The sequence below is a fragment of the Castor canadensis genome, chromosome 4, assembly GCF_047511655.1.
Source record: "Castor canadensis chromosome 4, mCasCan1.hap1v2, whole genome shotgun sequence".
NCBI lineage: Eukaryota > Metazoa > Chordata > Mammalia > Rodentia > Castoridae > Castor > Castor canadensis.
This window is the reverse complement of record NC_133389.1, coordinates 53919076-53936541: the sequence shown is the minus strand read 5'-3', so window position 1 is coordinate 53936541 and position 17466 is coordinate 53919076. Positions and strand designations below refer to the sequence as shown.

General features: G+C 42.4%; 1 protein-coding gene and 1 pseudogene across 2 annotated transcripts in view; one reads left to right on the top strand and one right to left on the bottom strand.

Moving 5' to 3' along the window:
• Nucleotides 1-17466, top strand: part of Colec12 (collectin subfamily member 12) — a 179122-nt gene that overhangs the window by 100362 nt on the left and 61294 nt on the right. The window lies entirely within an intron of this gene.
• On the bottom strand, nt 370-869 carry LOC109701016 (large ribosomal subunit protein eL43-like; annotated as a pseudogene).

Below are 17466 nucleotides of genomic sequence, written 5' to 3'. Positions count from 1 at the left end.
GTAACAGGTTACTGAAGGCAAGGGAGATGCCTCCAACAAAACACACTTTGCTTAATGTACTGTGTGAGCAAAGGTGTGTGGTGTTAGGTTTTCCCACCCTGGGCTGTCTGTATTCCCAGCACAGGGATTTTATGAAGACTCAAAGGGTTTTTTGGAAGTCACTAAAACCACCTTGTGGTCAGCAGGGATCTTTGTATTTACATGTACCTAAACAAACCATGAAGAATGTGAAGTGGTTTTGATACTGATTTCCAGTTCCATCTCACTGAAGACCCAAGTTGACCATAGGTACTTTCTGGTCCTTTTGACTCATAATCTCATCCCCCTTGATATGGTTCACACTATTTTTTTTTGTTGTTGTTATATAAATTAACCCATTATATTGTAGGCTAGGGATGTCACAAATGGTAGAGCTTCTACTAGTCTCAATTCCTTCAGTCTTCTGATAGCAGACTTGACTGTGACTGTGGAAGTGGTGTTATAGGTCCAGATATCCACCAGCCACTATTTTCCTCTCTCTACCTTGGTTTTGCCACCGAAGGAGCAGGTGTATTTGGCTTGCCGGCTGACTTCAATTTTCTTGAACATTTTCAGGAGGGAGGCACCCTAGCAAGTTCCATATTTATTGACGATTCTGACCTTCTTGGTGTGTTTGGCCATGTTGCTGTGACCTAGGTCTGAGTCTGGTTCACAGTTCTTACTTCAGAATCTTTAGTAAGCTTTAGGGCTGTTCATTCATAGCTCTTAGCCCTTGTTTCTTCACACCCTTAAAAATCAGTATGGAAAAGCCCTGTCAGTAGGAATAGCATTTTTCTGAGTGCTGAAACACAGCTGGGAAGTTGAAAAGCTCTTTTGAAGGGCTGAGTGACTTACCCCTTGAAGGAGAAGTGACTATGGATGGGTCATTGTCTGGAACACAAGCCAGTGTCTTCCTGTGAATGCTTCAGACCCTCCCCTACAGAAATAACTCAGGCCACAGCTGCTTAATCACTAAAGGCCCAGTTTTATGTACTTCCTTCTATGTACATATATCCAAACCCCTAGAGGTTGCTCCAGAACATACACCTGAGGGCAAGGAACACACTGTCACTGCTGCAAGGCAGGGAGGGTCTTTAGGCAGATGGGGGACGGGGAGGTGGGGCATGGAGATGGCCCTAGTTCAGCTGCTGCTAAGACCTTTTGTAATGTGAGACGGAACATCTCACAGGGTGGGATTTCTGCATCTTTTGGGTCACTGCCAGACTCCCCAGCTGTAAAAGAGGAGACACAGGAGGTTACCTTAGCATACATTTACCTGTTAAAAGTACCCTGTTTGGTACTCTCATATTGCAGTTCTACTCTGCCATGTTCTCCCGAGTATAATTGAGAATAGAATAGAGTTATGGAATCCCACAAAGTAGAACTGGGCAGGGTTCTGAAGGTTATTGAATATGCCATATGCTTACGGTCCATAAATGGGAATGCCCACTGATTACACCTCATCGTGTCTCAGTCTTTCTGCTGTCTTAGGATGAAGCCAAGTGATAGCTCCTCCATGGGTCACATGTCCCTTGCCAGCCTTTTCAGGTCTTTCTGTAGCCCAGGTGGATTTCAGCTTTTCTGTCCCTGTGTCCTGAAGAAAGAGGGCTTGAAGTATTCCAGGAAGCCACACTTAATACGAGTCACCCATGCCATGCCACAGACCTGTAGTAAAGCAAGCTTTTAACATATTCCCTGAGGTATTTCTTAGAGTATTTCTAAGGGGCGGTAGCCCACCTCTGCCAACAAGAACAATGAGAAGCTAGGAGGATGCATGGTGAATTTCCAGTGCTGGTGTAACCCTTGTCCACTACACCTTGAGACTTTTAGTCCGAAGACAAGTAAGTCCTTGATGACAGTTAGAAAGTATATTTTCTTAGCAGGTGTGGTGATGTACATATATAATTCTAATACTCAGGAAACTAAGGCAGGAGGGTTGTGAGGTCAAGGCCAGGCTGGGCTCTATAGTGAGTTCCAGGGCAACCTGGGCTATATAGTAAGACTCTGTCTCAAAAATTTAAAAACAAAACAAACAAAATTATTGTTAATAATTGTATTTTCATGAGCAACTAGGGAGCCAAGGAATGTTTAGCTTTTTGAGGATCTGGGGTCAGTTTTCCTTAAGATAAGCTGAATTCACTAAAGGTCACTGCATTGCAGAATTGCTAGAGATCAAATAAATTGTTTAAAAGATCAGCCAGAAATGCTGGTTGCAGATCTGAAGAGCTATGATGCAAGTAAAAGTATTTGATGCCACTCATGAATAACTAATTTTGGAATCCTTAATCTTAAGAAGATTGTAGCAGGCCTCAAGTGCAGATAGCATGGAACAGAGCATACACAGTTCCAAGGTGAGAATTAGTGCACCTCGGTTAGAAGATGTCCACATGGAGGGTGAAATCCACTTCCCTTCTACTCCTGCCTTCAATGCTCTAATGAGATGCACCAATGAGATTGGTGTTTTCGTGGAAATAAATCACGGGGTGGGAAGGGCGGGATGTCCGCTAATTAATCTGGACTTGGTTTAACTGGGGATAAAGAGTGCATCTCCACAAAATAAGGAAGGAAAGTTTATTTTTCAGGAAGCTCGACCATATGTTTCCAGATGCTGTCTTGTTCCAAAACTGAGGGAAAAAAGGGTTAGGCCACTTCTTTTAAAAAAAGAAAATACACACTCAAATTGTTATTTCTTCAAACAGAACAACAAACCCTCCAAAATACTAAATGTTACCAGAACAATAATAAATAATGGCACACATGCCCATCTTAAGAAACAAAGTTAGTCACGTCTTAACTTCGCAAAACCCACAAGCACGTGCTCAGGCATTTCTGCGCTGATTGAAGACACATTCTGCCAGTTGTAAACATCCATCACGGATTCGAGTGTGTGTCTCAGGATTCCAGAACCCCAGGCTGCTGTTTGTTAACCATCACTGACATTCCAAGTGTTCCAGAGATCTCTGCAAGAGCTCCAGGTTTGCTCAAGGCAGCTCAAATACTACTTGTGTAAGAAAGTACCTGGGGTGAAATAACCTTTAGGAAGCCTAATAAAGAAGAAAGGAAATGTGCCATTTAAAGCTGAAATTACTTTACTGAGCATAGTCAACTCATATATGAAATACAGCAGCCTTTCCATGCCAGAGGAGTAATAGCTCATTTCCCTTGCATGCCCCAGGTCCTCCTTTCCCTTAAGTTTTACTGCATGTGTAAGTGTATGTTATTGGTCATTCCTAGTGCATGAACTTCTGGCAGCCTGAAAGGATCTATTTATCCCAGTATACTATTGAACACACAATTGGTATGAGTTGAACTGAGTCTTGTTTCATTTTTCAGAATACACAAGAATGCTTCGTTATCCAAGATCTAGACATCATTCAGATTAGAAGTTATCTGTGACCCCTCTGGCCAAGTGACCACTGGCATCTTGTAGTTTGATTCTTGCATTGCAATACCAGCAGACCAGCCCCGAGGACAAATAGAGATGAAAGGACTAGCCATTTATACTAAGAGAAAGCTGAAGGTCCTCACTAACACAATGTCGTGGAGTTTTTCTGTATATTCTGAATAAATAGAGCTTTCAGTCACACCCCTCCCCACTCTGTTTAATAAGGGTTGCCTGAGGATTGAATCAAGAACTGGGCCTGTTACATGTTGGGCTTGACCCAAGCACACTGAAGCTGATGAAATAAATTTCCCAAGTGTTCTATCACAGTCCTCACTGCATATCTGTCTCCAGTACCCCTCCTGTGGTGATACTGGTGAGGGAGGGAGGACCTGTTCCTCTGAAGCTACCGTCAACCCCAAATTTCACAACTCTGCTGAAGTAACAATTGGATAACAGCACAAAATATAGTTCTTTCCCACTGCATCTTCATTTAGCCTAGATTAAAACAAGCAAACAAACTCAAGCAAACTTAGATCGTACAAGCCTCAGCTGAGGGTGGAAGCCATGTATCCTCCATTCCCCAGAGTATCCCCAAGCTCTGACACTTCAAAGGTCAATAAATATTTGCAAAATGGGTGAGTAGATTAGAGAATGATGTGATACGGAATGGCAGAGCATGGTTGCTATTAGACTGGTTTGACAAGGAAGGATCTCTGCTGTGGAGGGTGCCTGAGCTGCCCTGTGGGGAGGAGGAGGACCCTCTCTGGTTGGTTAGTTGGCTACTTTCCCACCATGTTTTCTCTTTGCCTTCCACACCAGGCCTCTTTTGCTCTTGGCACTCACCACAGCAACTTCAGTCCATGAGTAATGTCTTTTATATAGTCTGAGACCAGCATGGCAGAAAATCTTTTCAGCCTCAGATACTGCTGTGCATGTTCTGGATAGGATTTCAGGTTTGGGTTTTCTGTGTTGTTTTTTGTTGGTTTTACTTTTTAAACAGTGCCTTGAGCTGCTGACAGAGTTAGCCTAGTGAACTTGGGTGGCCCTGAAATGCTTTGCGTTATTTGGTCCTATGCTGCTGTTGGTTACAAGATCAGAGGAATTTGGATATGTTTAGGTTAGGATTTGGGTCTGGATTATGACATATAGACTGCTTTTAATTCCTTCTTTCCTTTTCGTACTATTTAAGTCCATGGGCACTTAGAATCAGTATATAAACATCTCCAAGTAGTGTGAAAAGAGGCTCACATGCTTTTGCCAGAAGAGCCAGGAGAGTTGGGGTGTCTCAGTCCTTTTTTTCAGTTGGTTTCAATGTCAGTTTTCTTCCTACTCTTTATATAAGTACTGACTTCCTTAAACTTCATTCCACTTTGAACTTCTTTGAACTTCATTCAGTGGAGATGGATCCCATTATAAGCTAGTTCTTCTACCTCTTCCACAGGTTGGCTCTCTCCCCATCCCGACATTTTCCTGTGACTGAGCCTGCTGCAGTCACATCCTTCTCTATAAGGTCCCCTTTTCTCTGTCTGGAACCACTGGATGTACTGAACTCCTTTTCTTTGAAGGAGTATTATGCAGAGAGAGGGAGGAATGACCCTAGAGGTCTTCACTGACAACATTGGAGAAATGCACTGATCTTGCTTTTTTTTTTTTTTTTTTACCGTAGAAGAGGGTAGAAAGGGGAATTTATTTTTAGCTCCTTTCATTGTGATGATGGTTGCTTTTCTTGTATAAAGTCATAAAATTCCTCTTAAATTAGAATTTGTTACCTTCAATGTTGAAAATGGGGCATGTGTATAATATTTCTATAATATATGTATGTATTAATATGTGTAAATAACATCTCTAATTTTTTCCAACCTGGAATGGGGTGACAAAATCAATTTAGCAAAAGCATTAAGGCTGTGGATATTACTATAACTAAACAGGAGGCAGTGTGGACAAATGTAGAGAGAAGCCGCATATCCCTGTCCAATTTCTCATAGTTCTCACACTTTCCTGAAAGTGTCTGTGGAGTAAAATCATGTGAAGATGGGCCCTGATTTTGTTGTTACCGGGAAAATTAGGTCATAGACCTTCCCCTTGGCAGTGTTTAAAAGACTTGGACATATTTAGCATCCATAATTTCCCTTCACTTTAACAATGTACTCTAGCTGGGTGCCGATGGCTCATGCATTATTATAATAAATTTAACTCAAAGTATATTTAGTGCTGGGACTACCAAGTAATGATAATGGCCTACATAGATAATTTATAAGTTAACAAAGAATAGATAAAATAAGGAATTGAGTGCTGGGTGCTGGTGGCTCACGCCTGTAATCCTAGCTACTCAGGAGGCAGAGATCAGTAGGATCGCGGTTCAAAGCCAGCCTGGGCAAATAGTTCACAAGACCCTATCTTAAAAAACCTTTTAAAAAATAGGACTGGTGGAGTGGCTCAAGGTGAAGGCCCTGAGTTCAAGCCCCAGTACTGCCCCCCCAAAAAAGGAATTGAGAGATATAAAGTTAGGACCCCTGTATCCACAGGTTCCGCTTCTGTGGATTCTTCCAATCTAGATCAAAAGCACTCTAGGAAAAAGAAGATTGTATCTGTACTAAACCCAGACTTTTTCCTTGTCATTGTTCCCTAAACAATGTAGTATAACAACTATCTGCATAGCCTTGGCATTGTACTAGGCATTATAAATTAATCTGGAGATATTTTTAAATATACCAGAAGATGTGTACAGGTTCTACGCAAATACTACACCACTTTATTTAAAGGACTTAAGCATCCTCAGATCTTGATATCTATGGGGGGGTCGTTCTGGAACCAGATCCCTTTGGATACTAAAGGATGGCTGTATTTTGTGCCTTGAACTATCAAGTAACGGCCAGTGTGGATAATTTATTAGTTAACAAACGGTAAATAAAATAAGGCATGTGAGGCATACATGTTCACAATGCTTGGAACCCACTGCTGTAGGGGTGGCATTGACTATGGCTTGTATTCAAAGGTTGGTATTCATGGTCAGAGGTGATGGTGGTAACGTCAGAGGACAGACCTGCCTGCAAACAAATCCAGAAGAATGAGAGAGGTCACAGAACTTAGAGGACCCACTGAACAAGCTAGGAGGACAAAACCATCTCCCTGTCTTTTCACAGGTGCACAAAGTTAAGGGAGGTCCCAGGAAAAGTGAACACAAATCCACTAAAGCAACAGGGTCTGTCAAGGAGTTGTTTCTAAAGCCACCTTAGTACAGTGGCCCCCACCTCATCTCCAGGGGATTTCCAAGACCAACAGTATGTGTGAAAAACTACTGATAGTACTGAATTCCATACATACTAAGTTTTTTCCTATGTATAGATACCTGTGATAAACTTTCATCTTGTCAGCACACTACTGCTTCTCTTTGGCATATCTGAATTGCCAATATCTCTACTCTTGCATGGTGGGGCCATTATTAACTAAAATAGGGGTTACTTGAACACAGCACTGCCATATCATGATATTTAACCAAAATGGCTACTAAGTGACTAACGGGTGGGTAGTGTATACAGCACGGATACACTGGACAAATGGATAATTCACATCCCAGACACACCTGAATAGGACAGTGCAAGATTTTATTTTCCTACTTGGAATGGCACATAGTTTAAAGCACGTTTATTTCTGGAATTTTCCATGTAATATTTTCAGAGTGCAGGAAATTGAAATTGTAGAAAGGGAAATCTTAGCTAAGGGTTCTGGTGTATTACAAGTTTGTTTGGATAGATGGAAGCAAGAGGTGCTTTAGTGAGGCCCACGTGGTGTAGATCACTCATGCCAGACTCCCCTCTTGTGTGGTCAGCGTTCCAACAACGCAGACAAAGATGTGGGTTTTGATCCAAAGCCTTTGCCTCTTACATTTAATCATCCGAGTGTGGCCTTTGCCAGTTAAGGCAAACCTTAGAGTTCCTGTTACTTTGAAAGGTATCTGGAGGAAAAAAGTCCTGCCGTATGGGCTCTTGCCAGGCTGGCTCATTCATTTGTGCAGGTTTCACTCTGTAGAAAGCTTTCAGAGGGGCTCTTCTGTGTGAAGTGGGTACTTTTCCCTAACTCAGACAAAGACACCTGCATTGTCTGGCCATGGCCACAAACCTGCTATGAATTTTGGCAGAATAAATCCAAAACCAGGAAAAAGGATTTGATGGACAAAATGCTAAATCTGAAGAATTTTCACCTCCCAATCTGACCTGAGGCTGTGTAGGGCCCTGATAAAGCAGGCTCATGTGGTTAGAGAAGCCACTGGACATCTCACTGGATGGTGGAGAGATACCCTGTGTAAAAGATACGGCGACCAAGACCCATCCCTTAGATTGCAGGCATTTGGAGAAACGATTTTGTGTAGTGACCAGGACTTTTCGAGTTGTGGCGCAAATGCCATTTGTTTCCAGAAGCCTTTGAGCCGTTTGTTTCTTGCTTATTACCTGCTGCCCCTCTTTCTAGAACATAATGGCTGTTGGGGGTCCTTGCCCTCAAAGACTGAGTAAGAAGAAGAGGTCAGTTGTGGCTTATGCTGGGAGATGACAGGAGAGCTCACTGGAGGCTGAAAGGGCGTCTGTCTCCTCCCTTTACAAAGCTGGTAGCAAAGTAATTGAACTGAACAGCGTCAGAACTCAGACCAGCTCCTTGACAGCTCTCTGCAGTCATACCATGTGCTCTGGGTCTCACAGGGCCTGTAAATTGCCTGGTAATGGCTGAATCCTCAGCAGGCATAAACATGTGCTTTGAGTTTTCCAAGTGAGTCAGACGCATGCTGTGAGATAAATGCTGATAGCAAGCAGATGTGATGTGTGCTTTTCAAGAGTGACATACAGAGGGGGACCTGGGGGGTGGCATCTTCCACACTCTTTGAGATGATGGACTGATACTTAATGGGGCCTGCTCCCTTAACAAAAAACATTGGGTGGTGGGTGATTTTCTCCCCCTTCTTTCTTCCCTAAGAGGAATCTACATTTTAAGCCTTAAATGTAAACGCATCCTGGCTCCAATTTGTCGGCTGACTCTAATCGCCTCAGAACTTATATAAACTCTAGGTGAGTAACTTCCCCATGTACAGTACCCTCTTGGAATGCATGTACTGTGAACTCAGATTAAACTTTTAACCTCACATTTTTCTGGGAAGGATTATTATCTATGTTTTTATTGTTTAAAAGGCAATCAGGAACTGAAGGATGTCGAGTGCTCTCCAGTGGTTGAGCTGGCGCACTGTCTCCTGAGTCTTTCCTTGTGCTGTGAGTGCCTGGAGATTATGGGCACACATGGTCCCTGAAAAATGGGATGAGAGGGCCTGATGTGCCAGAGCTAAAACTACAAGGCACTGAAACTGTTGCCTTCCTCATGGCACTCCCAACCCAGTGGTGAATTATTGGGACAGCTCTGTGTCCTCCCAACTCTACTACACATAACCTGAGTGTCTTTTTGCTGATGGTTGCCAGGAGATGTGTATAAAAGTCATCAGCAAGGCATGAGGTCCTGCTCCTTGATTGATGGTGCATTCTTCCATGCTTGGCTTTCATTTATCCTATCTCCTTCTCCCAGGCCTGGATCAACAGGAGTTAGGCTTTCCCATGGTGTTGGACAGAGCCAATCCCAGATGGCAAGGTAGAACATCTCTCTCCAACCCTAGTAGCTGCCTCTGGACCCATCACTCACTTGCTCCAACCACAGTTAAACTGAGTCAGTCCTTTAACACCAGCTTGAGGTTTATTTTGTTTATTATTATTAATTATTATTGGTTTGGTACTAGGGTTTGAACTCAGGAGTTTGTGCTTGCATGGCAGGCACTCAACTGCTTGAGCCACATCTCCGGCTTGTTTTCAACTGAGTTGGCGTCCATGTGGAAATAAGTAAACTGGCTTATTCTCCCAGAAGCTTCCCTTTATTTGTACTTAGATCTTTGTTTGATGTTTACCAAGAAACAACTAGCATGGCCATGGGAAGAACAGTGGGCTGGGAGTCAAGAATTGCTTCTGCTGCCAACTCATTCCTTTCAGCAGCCCCACAACTGCCAGGGCTGAGGCTTGTCCATTTGTAAAAGGAAGGTGTTGGGCTCAACACCTTTTTTTGCTGAAGCAGTAATAATCCCATTAATTTTGCTGTGCAATTCAAATGGAAAGCAAACACCAAAGCAAGAAGCAAAACTCTGTGGAACATTGTCCACGATGCCCTTCTAATGTAGCGTTCTGCATGTTCAATTGCATCATTCAGTGGATATTTTGAATTTTTGAACAAATGCAAAACACAGTCTTCTGGCACTGAAAGAACAAGGGAAACTGTGATAGTATCATTTCCACCCCAGTGTTTGGAAAATTGATTGACTAATTGTTTGCTAGTGTTTCCTCTTCATGCCTTAGGACCAGTTTGCTCCCACCTTCTTCTCTAAGCTCTTCTCCTCTGCCCTGTGGACAAACAGAATTGGGAGCATTTTTTTAAAAGTATATTTCTGACTTCATTTGATTATTGTTCTGGTGGTGGCCTTATTGATGAGCAAAGAGCTAGAATTTAAACAAGTGTGTACAATGCTATAGGGTAAATGTAGGAAAGAAGCATCCCAGAAGATAGCTTGAGGCTAACAGTGTTCTCTAAGGAAGTACTGATGTGGCCCTGGTATATCAAGCTCAGCCAAGATACCGCCACCTCTGTACCTTCAGCAGCCACCCTCATAAAGCCTGTGTGAATCCTGAGATGCACTTTGTCATTAACCTTGGTAACCAGAATCCCAAGGGTCCCTCAGGTTGGTGTTAAAAGGACTGTTCATTTCCTTGTTAATTTTATGAGCTTGTTGTAGATCTGAAACTGAGGATCCAAGTTAAATGGCATGGCATAAAAGGAATTCATGAGGGCACAGATGTGTGCAATCTGTGAATTGTGCTACACTGCTATGGATGCAGAGCTAGATGGAAACAGAGGCCAGAATTTCCCTGGCTTACAAGATAGGCAAAGTGTATTAGGGGTAGAGGAACCTGCATAGGCAAATGTAGAACAGTTTGAAAGGACATGACATTTCCATGACATAGTCAAGGAATTATGAGGATTGATATGATTGGGTCACTGATTCATAGTACAGAGTGGCAAAACACAAGATTGAAAAAGTATGCTGGGATCTAGAAGAGAATTATGCAGGCTAATGAGTTAAATAAACATGTTCTTAAAAGATTCAGAGAAATTTATAAGAACACATAGTATATGAAGAAAAAATTTACATGTTTTATACCTTGACTATATACAATACATTTTTTTTTAAGTTTAAAGTGTAGGAAATCTAAAATATGAAAAAAATAATATATAACCATGAACAGTTGTTCAATACATGTACAGTTGTTAGATTGGAAGAAAATTTGACCCTGAGCATCCTAGATACCAAAGCAAAAAGGAGAATATTAGACTCATTGTGTTTATTGGGGAAAAGCCAGTTGCTTGAGAAAAACAGCGTTCTTTTGGAACTAAGAGTCAAGGGAAGTTTTTCCATTGATTCTCATCAAGGGCTCTGTGTGGGATATAGTGGAAAGACCTTCAACAATATCACCACACTAGCAATTTTTGTAGGACTATTTCTTGTACTGTTTTTCAGTGCAAGCCAATGGCACTGTGCCAATGCGTAGTTCAGTAAAAGCAGCTCTCCATGGGGCCAGAACAATTCAGCCTATGCCTGCTGCTTTTTTCATGGTTTGGCTTGATGTGTGCATACAATTGAAGGTATCTAGACAAATAGATGTTCTTCATATCTTTTAGGCAATCATCCACGCATACTATTTCTTACAACAGGGCTCTTAAAAGGTATTGGGCAGCAGGCAGTGAACCTGGGCTTCTGTTCATTGGCAAAGACCTCAGGAATAAAGGAGATTGAATCTTGGGTTATATAATGAAGGAAAAAAGTACTTTCCAAAGATGTTTGACCATAGAAGGGAAGTGGTTGATCATTCTGGACTAACAGTGAAACCCCATGGCTGAGCTCCGACTAGCCTGACATCTGGGCTGCGTTGTTCGTAAAAATCTCTGATGTGAGAACGTGCATCTTGCTGTGAACTCCAGGCTGAAGGTGGGTTTGAAAAAGTTGTCATGATTTAGAAGTCAAACTGCGGGCTCAGCATCTTTTAAGATTTGCATCCCCAGCCTCCTTTATTTCTTCTGAGCTGAAGCAATTGTGTAAACCACAAATCTAGGTCCAAAAAGCTGTGTGTTTGTGTTATTTTGCTTTGTTTTTTATTTGAAGGCTGTGCATTCACCAAAAAGAGAATGTACATTTTGCCAAACACAAATAACAAGTCCCACATATTTATATAACGGTACCATTTATAAACGACACTCAACATTCCCATCTGGCATCTAGTTTGAACTGCATAAAAAGCTTCTGCAGGATTACTCTGTCAATGCAGATAAAAAAAAAAAAATCTTGGTTTGGGTGGTGAGTGGGAGAGCCAGGATTGTCACTGATGTCTTTTGATTTTTCTACCTTCCTGGGCTCACCCGACTTATACAAAGGAATAATGAAGTCAAGGTTGTTAACAGCTATGCCCAGCAGCTACCAGGCTACAGTCATCCAGTTACAAAATTCCAAGCACTGTAGGTAGAGTTCATTTAGGAAGAGGCATCCACTTCACAGGCAGGAGTGCCCAGGGATGCTCTGCTCATGGGAAGGCAAGTGCTCTCTGGTTCCTGGCACCTTGTGAATTTCCCCAAATATATGCTGGCCAGAGCAATCCATAGAATTGTGCTTTCCCCCTTCTGTTTGCCAGACATCCTGAGTGTGCTACCATACATGTGTGTGTGGATATGGATGTGCTCAGTATAGTGCAAGATTAGTTTTACAAACATTGTAGAACCTTTAAATAATCTTACCTGTTGGTGTGGACTGGCTAAATCTTCCCAACAGCCCTTACTCCTTATAAACATAGGATGAACTTGAGCTCCTCTGTATATTGTAACATTGCTTTTCTAAGTACTATATTTAAGTGAAAGTAACTGATGCCATCTCCTGCTTACATTGTCTTTGAACATGGAAAGACATAACTGTATCTAGTTTGACTACAGTAAAGAATGGATGGGTACAGATTGTTTTCCCTTGGTTCCCCCTGAAAATACAAAGATAAGGGGTAAGTTCAGACGTTGGTGTTTCAGCTGTCACCGTGCACGAAATTGTAAGCTAGCGTCCCAAAAGACTGGACACTTCTCCCACCCTGCAAGAGTAGTTATAACTGTTGGGTACAGTGATACATACCTATAATTCAAGCTACCCAGAGGTAGAGGCAGGAGGATTGTGGTCCAGCCAGGGCAAAAGTGGGAGACATTGAAAAGGAAACTATAGCAGAAAGGACTGGGGATGTGACTCAGTTGGTAGAGTCATTTGGGCATGGAACTCACCAAGCAGAACAGGCTGCCTGGACCTCGCTGTGGTGCGTAGGTAGCCTTGGTTTCTGCCTCTGATCCTGACCACGTGATGCCAGGGTGTGGTTCCAGTGGCCTGGCTAGAGAGGAAAATGTTTCCTGGTCCTCTCTTGGGAAGCTCAATGACCTAGTTCAAATCTAAGTACTGCCAAAAAAAAAAAAAAAAAGAGTAAACAGGGGAGCCAAACCATAGAGCTGCCAGTGCTCAAAATGGCTCCAAACCCTTCCCTTACCCCAAATTCATAGTTGGAGAGGGGATCGCAGATATCAGTACAATAGGCAGCCTGGTAACAAAATGCACATTGTGTATTCAATGAAGAATGTCAGTTTTTGCCTTGGGACAATGTCTGTCCTACCAGGATAGCAGGCCAGGAGAATCCCAGAGTTTCTGTGACCTGCTACTAAACCATTGCCCATGCACTAGGAAAATAAGGCCTTCCTGATCTTGGGGATTACAGTGCGTACACCAAAGGTATTTCTTCCATTATCGTTTTAAATCTTTTAGCACAGAAAAGAATCATTTGCTGAGTGATCTTTATTCCTTGAAGCAGTTCACAGAAACAACAAAACAACAAAAACCCAACTGAGTCAAAAAGAGTAGCTGATGCCATGGAGTGGCCACCGTGCTTCCTGTTCAGAATTAAAAAGGACAGGCATGGGCCAGGTGGCAGGACAGCTTCCCTCGCCATCTTGAGGGAGCACCTGGGGGCTGCTTCTGGGAATTGCAGGCAACGTCCCCTTGGTCAGTGGTCCGGAACTGCCTCCTGTTGAGGCAGCACCTTATGCGAGCAGGGGAGCAGCATGGTAGACCAGTGCTTCAATTTTGTTTACTTGTGATTTTAATACTAAAGGAGAAAAAGCCATCAGGATCTTATGTTTGGCCCTAGCTTGGAAGAAAAAGGACAACCAAAGGCAGTCATTAGAAAGCTGTAAGTAACGCTTATGATCTGCATTTGTGACCAGATCCGTGAGTGTGATTTGGACCGCAGAGGGGCTGCCATATTCGGTAGACTCAAGGACTAGTGGCTTTCAGAAGTGCTCTGCTCCCCGGGTCTGAGTCTGTGGTTGGCTCTAGAAAGCCTAATTCTCTAATGGAGTAGGGAGAACAGAGAAGAGGATTATTCTGAATCAGTGGAGGAAGACCACGTGTGACCTTATGTGTGACCTATTACTGCCCAAATGTAGTTACAGTATCCTTTTTAAAAATGCTTCATAGTATTCTATACTATGACTCTCTCCCTCTATTTTGTGTGTGTGTGTGTGTGTGTGTGTGTGATGGTTATACAGTTGCCCCTTGGTGTCTGTGAGAGATTGGTTTCAGGATGTCATCATCGACACCAAAATGTGAGAATACTCAAGTCCCTTATGTGAAATGGTGTAGTATGTGTCTAGGACTTGTGCGATTTCCCCGTAAACTTTAATTCGTCTTTAGATTACTTGTAACACACAATGCAATGTAAATGCTGAGTCGATGGTTGTTGTAATGTAATGACAGGATAAACATCTGTACACATTCAGTACAAATACGGTTCGGTTTTCAGATATTTTCAACCCACAGTTGGTTGAATCCTTGGATGCAGATAGAGGGCTGGCTATGTATCTCCTGCTTTTCAAGCATTCTTTTCTAATTCTGCCTGTAATGACTACTTTTACAAAATTATATTGGCTGAAATTCTATCAGTAATAAATTCCATCCTATCAAGTTCATCTTAAACGGGGAGTAGTGGGTCACACCTGTAATCTTAACTATGTAAGACATACATAGGAGGATCAGGCTTGAGGCTGGCCCCTGGGAAAAGTGCAAGACCCCACCTGAAAACTAAACTAAAGCAAAAAGGCTGGAGGTGTAGCTGAAGTTGTAGAACATTTGCCTACCAAGCGTGAGGCCCTGAGTTCAAACCCCAGTACTGCCCAAAGAGCGACTCATTATTTTATTTTATTTTGTTTTTTTGGTGCTAAGAGTTGAACTCAGGCTCACACTTGCTAGGCAGGCATTCTACCACTTGAGCCACTCCACCAGCCATCTTTTTTGTTCATACCACTTTTGTGCTAAATTGTGTATAATGGAGCCGGGTTGCTTTCCTTCTTACTCCTGGCTTACACACTCCACAGGACAGGCAGCATTGTTTTTGGAGGAAGAGGGATTTGGGCCCAAGAAAAGTTGGGAAGATGGACACTACCTGAAGAGCACCAGTTAGCTGGCAGGAACGTGAGCACACTAAGGGCTCAGGGTAAGTCTGTTCAGGAGGTGAAGAGCAGTGCAGAGGCAAAAGCAGGAGGATTCCCAAGATAAGTTTTTTCCTTTGCTGAAAATCTAACTAAGCTGACCCTGGTTCAGGAGGTCAGGTGGGTCCTCCTAATTGTTTTTGCAACTGCTCCTATGTCTACGCCTCGTTAAGTGTTCCTGGGAATTGGATTTTGTGGCAAAAGCTGCCATCAGGGTCAGGAATATCTTCAGCTGTTTCCCCAGGATGACCTGTATGTCATCATTTCTGTGATATACTAGCTGTGGGTATATCATAGGTAGCTAATGAAATGACTTCAGCATACTGAAACTGGAGTCTACAAACTTATTTGATTCATGGTTGGCGTTTGGGGAGACCCACCCACATACAAAAATGTTCTGAGTGAATCTCTTCATAAAGAAGCCATGGATGATGTCACCTCTTACTTTGAAGCCATGTGAGCAATGATGGCGCCATGTTAATTAAGACTAATGGCCAAAAAAGGCCATTGCAGATGATCCAATTAGGCAGATTTAGCTCAAGATTGTACTGATGACTCTGACGAAAACATCAATCTCACTCAATTTTACAAGACCTGTTTTAAAGAGAGGTAGTGTTTGACTATAATAAAATAGTATAGTAAGTAGTTTACTCTCCCTTGCTATGTGCAAGCTGAGAGCTGCTAATAAACTTAAAAATTGTTATTTAAGCTTGATTTTTCTTTTAAAGGACCAATTATATACTTGGCCTGTTACCAAGTTCTTTTTGTTCCTTATCCCTCCTGCTGTCCTGTTGGGACTGTTTTTACAGTTCATTAGCTCCTGACTAGAAGGTAGAAAGGAAAGAAGGTGAAATGTACTTCTATCTGCCTACTAGCTGGCCTACTAAACTGTCTTGTGCAGAAAACCCTGAAAGGGTTGGCTAAAACAGATCTTTGTGTTTCCTATGGCTTAAATTTTTCTCTGATTTTCCTAGATCCCCAAGACTAGAAGGAGCTAATCAGTGACTGAACTGAATATTCCTTGGTAATGTAAGAAATAAAGTCAGTAGGATTCCATTTTATGTGATATTAATTTTGTCACACATAAGAAAAAGCATTCTGCTAATCCCAACAGCCTAGTGAAACTTTTTAAAATTACACTCTGATTTGCATAGTGATGACATTCATCAGGATGATTTTTGCCCAAGTCTCAATCCTGTCGACAGTGGTTCTGAATTTCCCTAAGAGCACACTACCTTTATGAGTGACAAATGTACACAGCTGTGTATGGTTGTACACAAACCAATGGCGCTCAGCGAGATTGAGCAATTCTCATATTGTAGGGGAAAATGTCACTAAAGGATTGCACTATGGCATTGAAGCCTTCACATATTGTTTTGTTTTTGTTTTTGTTTGGTGGTGCTGGGGTGTCAACTCAGGGCCTTGTACTGGGTAGGCAGGTACTGTACCATGCATGACTGAACCATGACCTCACCTCCAAACATTTCTTTAGTGGGGAGGGGAAATCCCCATACTTTCCTGGTAATATCATCATGAGGCTTAGCCCAGAAGCAGATAATTCCCAGCCATGAAGAAAAATCTTTGACATTAAGCATGGATTTGGGAGGGGGGTGGATAAAGGGTTAGAGCATAAAGAACAGTGAGGTGAAAGACTAGTGTACATCTGCCACAGCCTCCACCAAGTTTTCCCTTTTGTGAGCCTCTCCTTCTAGTCACTGCTATGTGATAAATTCCTCAGTGAATTCTTTAGCTTGTTGTCCTGATGTACAAGACACATTTTTAAAAGCAGGACATACTTTAGTCCCCTTGGAAAAAGAAATAAATAATTAAGGCCACAGCACTTGGGGACCCAAGTTTATGGGTAATAAAAGGCAGCTGTGCTGACAGCTTTACCAATTAACCTGCCAAAAGTGAGCAGGTCACTGTGTTAGAAACCAGGCCTGAAAACATCCAGGGATCTATATAAAGTATAGACAACAGTCCTAAAGAACATGGGGCGGCAACATGGCCCCCCATCCTTCAATGGATATGGTAGTCTTTTGCATTCTTTTTCCAGCAGAATGCCTCACCTCATAGTCAGGTGTCTACCTGGCCTCTCTGGAGTCTCTGCATGCCTAGAAGGTACTGGTGGGAACAGAAAATGTGGGGAATTAAATTTTTTGAGCACTTCAGGCATTTTACATGCTATCTTGTTGAATCTGCACAATTATACACCTTGGGAAATACAAGCATCCTACTTTCCACAGGTGAGGAAATGGAATAAGATTTCCTTGGTTCCCATACCTGTTCTTTTCCTATAACATTGTTTTTCTAGATGAAACATCAAAACCTTTTTCTCCACATCTAGGTATTACAAATTCATGGTGTGACTTTGAGCAAGTCACTCAACTTTTGTGAGATTCGGTTTTGTATCTGAAAAATGAGTTGTT